Raw genomic sequence first — 9,751 nt, 5'->3', positions numbered from 1 at the left:
CCTTGGCCATCTGCCAGGTAACTTGAACATGCCACCATGCCACCATTCCCCCGAACAAGGGATTGGGATGAGGCCCCCTCCCCCAGGCTCTGGGTTTCAGGGCCCTTTGGTTAACAGGTGGCAGGAGGTGGATGCATTCAAGGTGCCAATCCCAGGTACCCTAGGCCCCCTGCTGAATATCCCCTTATTGGTACCCCTGCCATGGATTCCCACACCAACCTATGTATCTCCCACTGTAAAGATTGCCCCCAAACACACAACATCCCAAGTCGCCCTGCCTCCTGGTGCTGCCTGCATGCTATTGGGACGTCCCAACTGCAGCACACAAAGCTGCCTGCTCCCTGGGCCAAGGGCTTTGGCCCTCGATCAAACTCCTGACAAGGACACCACCACCTCAAGACATCTGCAGAAAAGCGCCAGGAAGCAAGGCTCTCGGGTGCAATGCTCAGCTTTCTCGCCGCATCCTCCCTCAGCTCCACAGTGTCTGACACGACCAGGCCGTAGCCTGCAGCCATGGCACACATCAAACCCAGGCCTTCTGAGACCTCAACACCATGCATGCCCTCCTTGACCCCTGCTGAGAGGGCAAAGTAGAAAAGGCAGCGGCAGTTCAGCCAGGATGGCTACTTTTATTTCTCACTGGGGCTGGGCTGCCGGCCCCAGGCTCAGGGCGGCCACTCACTGGGAGACACGGGGCAAGCAAGACACAGAAAGGGGAAGTCCCAGCCCCAGCCCCAGCCACTCTACTGCTCCCCCTGGGCCCAATGGCATAGAGGCAAAGGGGCCAAGCACACTCTGGAAACCTCTAGAAGCCACCAGCTGAACGGGGGTGGGAGGCAGCAGAGCCAGGCCCAGAAAGATGCAGTGCCAGTGGGGAGGACGGGAGGTCCCCCTGAGGCTGCAACTTATCCGCTCAGCCCACTGTGTGCCCAGCGTTCTGAACCTCTGGGGCACTCCCTCCTGCCCCGAGTCACCCAGAGTCTCCTGCCCCCTCCCTGTGCCTGCTCCATCACATCCTCTCTCAAACCCCATGCCTGGCAGGGCCACCGGGGGAACCACCCTAGGGCTGGGCTAGGTGAACCACGGGCACCGGTCCCCCAAACCTCCCGATCGTCCCCAGGCTGCAGGCACACATGTGGGGCGGCAAGGGCAGAAGATAAACTAGGGGGATCCAGGCCCCTGAGGACAGCCCTGGCGGGAGGCCACAGGCCTCACAGGGCGGTGAGCTGGAGGCCACCCAGGCAGGCAGGCAGGCAGGCAGCAGGGAAAGACACTGGCATGGTCCTGGCCAGGGGCCTCCCCGGGAAGGGCAGGCAAGTGGGAGCAAAAACAAGTGCAGAGCACGGGCCCCCACCCCGCTGGGGCCTATGGCCTGGGGACCCAGACACACTGAGGAAGACCCAGGAGGACCCGCCAGGCTACTAGGAGGAGACAAACGGTGCACAGGTCTCCCACCCGCAGGTTGTGTCTGGACTGAGTCCAGGGAGGGCAGGGAGGGGCGGTAGCCCAGTTGACCTTCCCTCCCCCAAGCCACACCTCTGCACCCCAACCCTCCCTTCTGCCTCCCAACAGCCCCATCCCCGCTCTCCGAGGAAACTGGGAGGGGACCTGGAGAGGAAAGGGAAGCAACGGCCCCTCAGAGCGGGGTTCGCCAAAGTCTATGGCCAGGGACTGAGGCCAGCACTCAGACACTGCTGGGAACACTGGCCAGGAGTCCCTCGGGGTGGACCTGGGAACGTGCCGCAAAAGCTTAGGGGACCGGGCCAGCTCAGGAAAGGGCTCAGGCTGGAAACCGAGCAGACAGGGCACACCTGGACCTGGGGCCGGGGAGGACAGGAAGTAGGTGACTATGGAAAGACCCCCCCCACCACCCACGCCCAACTCTCTGGGCACACAAAGGCCCAGAGAGGCCCCCAGACATGCCTGTGGGGGCAGGGGTGTTTGCAAACATTCGCAGAGGGACCGGGTGTCCCAGGCACATGGACAGCTTGCAGGGCCCGGCTGAGGCTAGGACAGCAGCAGGTGGCTGGCAGGAGGTGCCCGGCCAGGGTCCCCAGCTGTGTGGGGGGCAGGCCCGAGGCAGGAGGCACCAGTCCCGGGCAGGATCTCTCGGAAGAGGGGCCGTACCCAGCCAGGGCTCCCAGAGACAGGGGTGGTGGGGCCGAGTGCCCCCTCACCCTGTGCCTGGCCCCCAACAAAGGGTGAGCATGTATCCTTCCTGGACACAGTATCCAGGGCAGGATACTCCCAAACCGGGATGCCCCCTAGGCCACAGGACCCCTCAGCCCCAGCTGACAGCAGCCGGGGGTCTGGGGAGGCCCCCAGGAGGCAAGGCGGCAGCCAAGAAGAACACCATCCCTGGACCCACTCTCCAACTGCAACCAGGGCCCGCTCCCCCGAAGGCACCAGCTCTCCCTGGGGGCAGGACCTTGATCCAGAGCAGGAGTGGCGGCCCCCGACAGGGGACGGCTGGAGAGGCCCTGGGCTCACGAGCCAGGGAGCGGCGCCTCTGTGCCCGGAAGCCCCTGGGTCCTGCCTGGGCTGCTGGTAGCTGCTGCGGGCCGAGGGGTCCGGAGACCCCTAGGGTGCTCTGGGGCAGCTCCTTTGGGACCCTCAACGGAGCCAGTAAGTCCAGGAGGGCGCCGATCCGTCCAGGTGGGTGCATGGGCCGGGACAGGGTCTGGCTGCTGTCGTGACTGTGCCCATCTGCCGAACAGGCCGCTAGGAGAGCACTCCCTGAGCCAGGGCGCCCGGCAGCCCGGGGAGGGAGGACACAGTCCCCGTCCAGGCCCCCGAGGCCCCCATAGCAGGGAGAGCCGGCCCTCCTCACTGTTCTTCCCGCGGGACCGGGCCGGCACCTCGGCTCAGGGGAGAGAGGGTCACAGAGGACAGCCAGCAGGCAGGTGGCCCAGGAGTGTGGGGGGTCGGTGGGCCTGACCGTGTCCTGAAGCACCCCAGGACCCTGTACCCGACACCCTGGGGGAGGGGCTGTCCCCACCTGCCAGGAACACATTCCTCAGGGAAGGCCCGGCAACCTGCTCTCCTCGGGTTCAAGAAGGGCCAGGCGGCTTTGGAAGGGGACAGGAGCTGTCACCAAGGGCCCCCGCACTGCCCAGAGGCGGCGCGGGCCAACAGGAAAAGCACTCACCGCCCACGGAACCTCTGTGACAAATTCAGAGCCACGGAGAGCGTCATCGGGAAGTCACTTGCCAGTCCCAGTGGGAAGGATGGGGCACGTCTCCAGGGAAACGAGACGCCAAGGTCCTCCTGGGGCCCCAGTGGAAAGCTCCTTCCAGGACCCACCTGGCCCTCCACATCCCACCCCCCAGGCCAGGGCCTGGAGCCCAGTATCCGGCAACCTGACACATCACGGAAAAAAGGAGCTGCTCTGCCTTCACCGTGACGACGCGGCACACCCCCTCCCTGCCCCGGCCCCTCCCCTTCGGGGCTGCCTGCGGGGAGGAGAGGCCTCCCCTGTCTGCAGAGAGAGGTCGCCCCACCTGGGGCAGAGAGGGGACAGGGGCAGGAATGAACCCCTGGGAGGGGGGCATTGCAGGTGGGGGGCACATCCTGCCCCCCAGGCTGGCGTGGGGCACTCATGCCATGCAGAAGGGGCTGCTTCCCGCCGGCTCCTGGGGATGTTGGACCGGGGCTCCCCGACCAGGGCTGGCAAAGGCTTCCACGAAGAGCCAGAGAGCACAGGGCGCAGACCCTGCGGGGCACACGGGGTCTCGGTGGCAGAGTCTCCCTTCTTGGGGTTCTCTGTGATGGGTTTTGCAACCCTTTCAGGATGTCAAAGCACGCCCCGCCCTCAGAAATGCAGGCCCCGGCCAGTGTCAGCCCCAGGAGGTGGCCTGCTGCTCCCGCTGACACCAAGGACATGTTCCTGAGGCGGCCCGCTCGGGATCTCCAGCAGCCGACGTTGCAGGTCTACACGTGCAAGGGTGCTTCTGACTCGCAGCACTCAGGAACAGCCTCCACCCTGAGCGTGGCGCCCTCTCCAGCACGTTCCAGGGTGGACCTGTGAGACCAATAAAAACCACAGCGGAGGCGAAGCGAGTCACTTAGGAGACCAGGCCATAAAGAGACTGTGGCCGGGTCTGGGGCGCCCTCTCCTGCTGGTTCGATTGTATTGCAGGTCCGGGGGAAGCCGAGCAGCCCTGGGGAGGCGGCCCGGTGGGGAGGAACTGAGGCCTCCTGCCACAGCCTCCAGAGAGAGAGTCATCACGAGGGCTCCCCACCCAGTCAGATAGGATGGCTGGGCCCCAGTGGACACCTGACCACAGCCTGAGAGGGACCCTGAGCCACAGTCCTGGCTCCCCGAGAGCCCTCCCACAGCCTGTCCCTCAGAACCCTGGGGGGTGAGACGAGCGCTAGGTGGGGAAGGACCGAAACGTGAAGTCGTCTGTTACCCAGCAGTCGGAACTGGTGCCCAGCGTCCAGGGGGCAAGACACGGCGTGAGCCAGAAGGAAACAAACCGACAAGAACCCCCAGAAGCCATCAGGAAAGCCTGGAGATTCTGATGACACGAAAACTAAAATCCCCTCTGTGACCGCGCACAACCCGCAAACCACACAGTCAAGAGACAAGTGATAACGAGGGGAGAAAATAGTAGCAAGAGGTGACTAAGGGCTCGCGTCAGTCACACACACACAGAGCCGGACACACGGACAAGGCAAAGTGCAAAGACAAGAGAGCAAAAGGGGGCGGAGGAGAGGAAGGGAGAGGGAAGGAAGCGTCTTCTCCACCGGGATGCAATTCCTTGGGAGCCCGTCTGACCCCAGGGCAAAGAGATGCTGGGTCGCCAGAGCCGCCGCGGAGAAGTCCCGCCAGGCCTCGGAGCCCAGCAAAGAGGAACCAGGGCGGACGGGCCAAACCCAGCGGCCGGCTCCCGGGGGCGGGTGGTGGCGCTGCGGGGAGCCGCCTGAGCAGCATCACCAGCAGCTGGGAACCCTCCCAGTGCGGGAAGGTTGGCGGGTAAGGCGGGGCTTCCCCGGAAACACTGGGCTGGACCCAGCGGTCCCATGGGTGCTGGAACCAGCCCTGCGGGTGTTCCCAGGCACCCTCCCGCGGGAAGACCGGCTGGAGGGATGGCTCCTGTTGGCACCCACGTCGAGGGAAGCCACCGCCTTCTCTGCGGGGCTCGCCTTTCCTACCTGCCCCAGGAGACAGGCCAGGAAGCGCCCCAGCCCACGACCGCCCGCAGCAGAGCAGGATTCCCTCCCCGGCGGCCACCGCTGTCAAGGGACGGGGAAGACTTTGTTACCCCACCGCGCGCCACCGCGGAATGGTGCACAGACACCTCCAGACGCCACTTCCCCCAGGACGGCCGCCCGCCCCGCTCTGCCCACCTCTCCCTGGACGCTGCCGGGTGGGCGGGTGGGGGCGGCCCTGCTTCCCCACGACCCCCCAGACGCGCCCCGAGGCACTTTCGCAGCACAGTGGAGTGGGAAGGGCGGGGCGGCCCCTCGACGGCGCCGAGGCGAGAGCGGCTCACGGGGCTTCCCGGGCCCTGATCTCAGGGGACGCCTGTCCGCCTCGTCCCCGGGGGAGGACAGTGACCACCGGTCTGCAGAGGAAGGGGACTCGGCGCATGCCCCGCAAGGCCGGCCCAGGACTCGCAGTCGCAGAAGGCGGTGCCAGGGCGTGGGCGTGGGCGTGGCGGGGCGGGGCGTGGAGGGACAGCCCTCGTCTCCACCCGCCGGGGCCCACAGCTGCCTCGCTCCCCGCCTCCGCTTCGGTCGCTCCTCATAAGCTCCAGGCGCCCACAGGAAGCCCCGCCCCGCCCCGCCTATCCGTCCTCCTCTTCGCCTGTCCTCGCCAATGACCATGCTCAGATTGCACGGAATTCCCGCCCCTCGCCCTTGACTGACGCTCCTGCTGCCCAATGGACGACACCCCGTCGCGTGCGCGCCGCTGCGGCCCTGCCGGGTGTGGCGCGGCGCTCTCAGGCTCCTAGGCGTTCCCGGGGCGAGACCCAGGGCGCTGGCCGCAGAGTCGCCGGTGCACACGCAACAGTGCCGCCTTGTGTTTTGGGTGTGGACCTGCGCTTCTCTAAGCGTTCCATTCCCGAGGAGGGGCGAGAAACGTCCGGAGGTCGTGGCACCTGCCCGCCGCTGCCGGGCGTCGGCCGTGGGCGCAACTGAGGCGCCCCGGGAGCGCGGCGCGACGTCCGTGCCCTCCGAGGGCGGCCCGGGTGTCGCCGCGGTGCGCGCGGGAGGGCGCGGCCGTGGGCACTTCCGCGCTTGCGCGGGTTCCTGTCCCGCCCCGGCCCCTCCCTCTCGTGGCCCCGCAGTAGACGCAGCCCCTCCCTCCCGCGGTGCAGCGCAGCCAGGGCTCTGCTCCGGGAGTCACGGAGTCCATCACCGCGGAGCGTTATCTCAGCGGACCCACGCGGTGTCCTCCGCTGGGGTGGGCCGCGTACCCTCCGCCTCCCGCCCGCGAGATCCATCCCAGCCCTTGGCGGGAGCCCGTGGTTCTTCCCGCTCATGGCCACGGAACGGTCCACGCTCGCGGAGCCGCAGGCTGAGCTTTTCCTGGTGAGGGACAAGGTCGTGGTTTCCCGTGGCTGGTGGCCCTCACGGAGGAGCCTGCTGGGAGCACGCACGTGTAGGGTTTCCTGTCATCGGGTTGCCACGCCCATCTTGAAGGCTCGAGTCCACGCAGAAGTGTAGAAGTGGATGTGTAGCTTTATTTGTAATTCCCTTCCTTCCTTCCTTCCTTCCTTCCTTCCTTCCTTCCTTCCTTCCTTCCTTCCTTTCTTCCTTTCTTTCCTTTTCTCTTTCCTTTTCTTTCTTTTTGAGTCAGGGTCTCACTCTGTGCCCAGTCTGGAGTGCAGTGGCGCGATGACGGTTCACTACAACCTTGACCTCTCCACCCCAGCGAGGGCTTCAACCTCCAGCCTCGCCTTCCATGTAGCTGGGACTACAGGCGCACGCCACCACCATGTCCGGCTAATTTTTTACTTTTTGTAGAGATGGGGTCTCGCTTTTTCGCCCAGGTTGGTCTGGGATTCCTGGGCTCAGGTGATCCACCCCAGCCTCACAAAGTGCTGGGATTCTGGGCACCGAGCACTGGCCGCCACGCCCGGCTTGATGTGTAGTTTCAATAGAAACCACCAAGGTCTTCAGGGTGGCCTGTGCATCCCTTTACACATACTCAAGCGAATCACTGAGAGGTGTTTGAGGCCGGGCGCGGTGGCTCACGTCTGTGATCCCAGCACTTTGGGAGGCCGAGGCGGGTGGATCGTTTGAGGTCAGGAGTTTGAGACCAGCCTGACCAACACAGTGAAACTCCGTCTCTAATACAAATACAGAATTAGCCGGGCGTGGTGGCGCCCTCGCCTATAATCCCAACTACTCAGGAGGCTGAGGCAGGAGAATCGCTTGAACCCAGGAGGAAGAAGTTGCACTGAGCCGAGATCGCACCACCGGCACTCCAGCCTGGGTGATAGAGCAAGATTCTGTCTCAAAAAAAAAAAAATTTTGAAATAACTTGAAGCAAGTTATCCCATGTATAAAAAAGTATAAAGTTATTTATACTATTTTTCTGTGCAATCACCCACATAATTAAACAAGTTAAGACCCATTATGCAGCCGGGCGCGGTGGCTCACGCCTGTAATCCCAGCACTTTGGGAGGCTGAGGCGGGTGGATCACGAGGTCAGGAGTTCGAGACCAGCCTGGCTAATGTGGTGAAACCTCGTTTCTACTAAAAAATACAAAATTTAGCTGGGCGTGGTGGCGTGTGCCTGTAGTCCCAGCTACTCGGGAAGCTGAGGCAGAAGAATCGCTTGAACCCGGGAGGTGGAGGTTGCAGCAAGCCGAGATCGTACCACCGCACTCCAGCCTGGGTGACACAGTGAGACTCCATCTCAAAAAAAAAAAAAAAAAAAAAAAACCCGTTATGCCACACATTTTGTAGTGATTTTCTGTTTTTTTTTTTTTTTTTTTTTTTTTTTTTTTTTTTAGCTTTTTTATAATTTCAACTTTTTTGTTTTTGAGATAGAGTCTCACTCTGTCGCCCAGGCTGAGTGCAATGGCACCATCTCGGCTCATTGCAACCTTTGCCTCCCAGGCTGAAGGGATCCTCTCACCTCTCACCCGGGTTGGTCAGGCTGGTCTCAAATTCCTGACCTCAGTGATGCACCTGCCTCGGCCTCCCAAAGTGCTGGGATTACAGGCATGAGCCACCGCGCCCGGCCTGATGTACTTTAAACTTTTTTTTTTTTTTTTTTTTTGAGACAGAGTTTCACTCTTGTTGCCCAGGCTGGAGTGCAATGGCACGATCTCAGCTCACCGCAACCTCCACCTCCTGGGCTCAAGTGATTCTCCTGCCTCAGCCTCCCGAGTAGCTGGGATTACAGGCATGCGCCACTGCACCGGGCCTCCATTTGATGTACTTTTAAAGCATTATTATTTCTACCTTGCATTTACTATGAACACAGCCTCGAACATGCATCCATCTCTCTCTAGGATAATTACCTGTAAGTGGAATTGCTGGGTCGAGATATATGTACATTAATTTTTTTTTTTTTTTTTTTGAGACAGGATCTCAGTCTGTCGCTCAGGCTGGAGTGGAGTGGCTCGATCACAGCTCACCACCGCCTCAACCTCCTGGGCTCAAGTGATCTTCCTATTTCAGCCTCCTGAGCTGCTGGGACCACAAGTGTGTGCCACCATCCCTGGCTTTTTTAGAAAACTTCTTTTTGTACAGACAGGGTCTCACTGTGTTGCTCAGGCTGGTCTTGAACCCCTGGGCTCAAGTCCTCCCTCCTTGGCCTCTCAAAGTGCTGGTTTTACAGATGTGTCCCACCTTGTGTGGCCTGCATTTACAATTGTAGGAGACACTAGGGAATTGCCTCCCCAAAAGACCCTAACTTTGATACTGTGCGTCCGTCACATTGTACCCTCAGTGTTTACCCACAGCCTCACCAGCACCTTTTGGGCTAACAGCTTTTTAGGTGTCTGAAAATTAGATGGGAGAACTGTATCTTTTCGCTTTTTCCTTCTTCCCTGTTTCCTAGTCCTGTTCCCCTCCCTCCCAAAGGGGTCATTTAAAATGTGGTATCATTTGGAATGTGTTTGTTCAGTTGTATTTTAGTTTTTTGAGACAGGGCCTCGCTTTGTCACCCAGGCTGGAGTGCAGTGGCACGATCTCGGCTCACTGCAACATTCACCTCCTGGGTTTAAGCAATTCTCCCACCTCAGCCTACCGAGTAGCTGGGACTAAAGGCGCACGCCACCATGCCCGGCTAATTTTTGTATTTTTAGTGGAGACGGGGTTTCACCATGTTGGCCAGGCTGGTCCTGAACTCCTGACCTCAAGTGATCCCCCCGCCTCGGCCTCCCAAAGTGCTGGGATGACAGGCATGAGCCACCGTGCCTGGCCTTTTTTTTTTTTTTTTTTTAAGAAAGAGTCTCACTCTGTCACCCAGGCTGGAGTGCAGTGGCACAATCTCGGCTCACTGCAACATTCACCTCCTGGGTTTAAGCAATTCTCCCACCTCAGCCTACCGAGTAGCTGGGATTACAGGCGTGAGCCACCACGCCCAGCTAGTTTTTGTGTTTTTAGTAGAGACGGGGTTTCACCATGTTGGCCAGGCTGATCTTGATCTCCTGACCTTAAGTGATCCCCCCCGCCTCGGCCTCCCAAAGTGCTGGGATGACAGGCGTGAGCCACCGCGCCTGGCTCCTTTCCCATTTTCTAAGGGACAGTCAGTCTCCTCCATACCATTTGTCACACACAGCCT

Source organism: Symphalangus syndactylus, chromosome X (assembly GCF_028878055.3).
Source record: "Symphalangus syndactylus isolate Jambi chromosome X, NHGRI_mSymSyn1-v2.1_pri, whole genome shotgun sequence".
Lineage (NCBI taxonomy): Eukaryota > Metazoa > Chordata > Mammalia > Primates > Hylobatidae > Symphalangus > Symphalangus syndactylus.
This window is presented reverse-complemented; position numbering follows the sequence as displayed.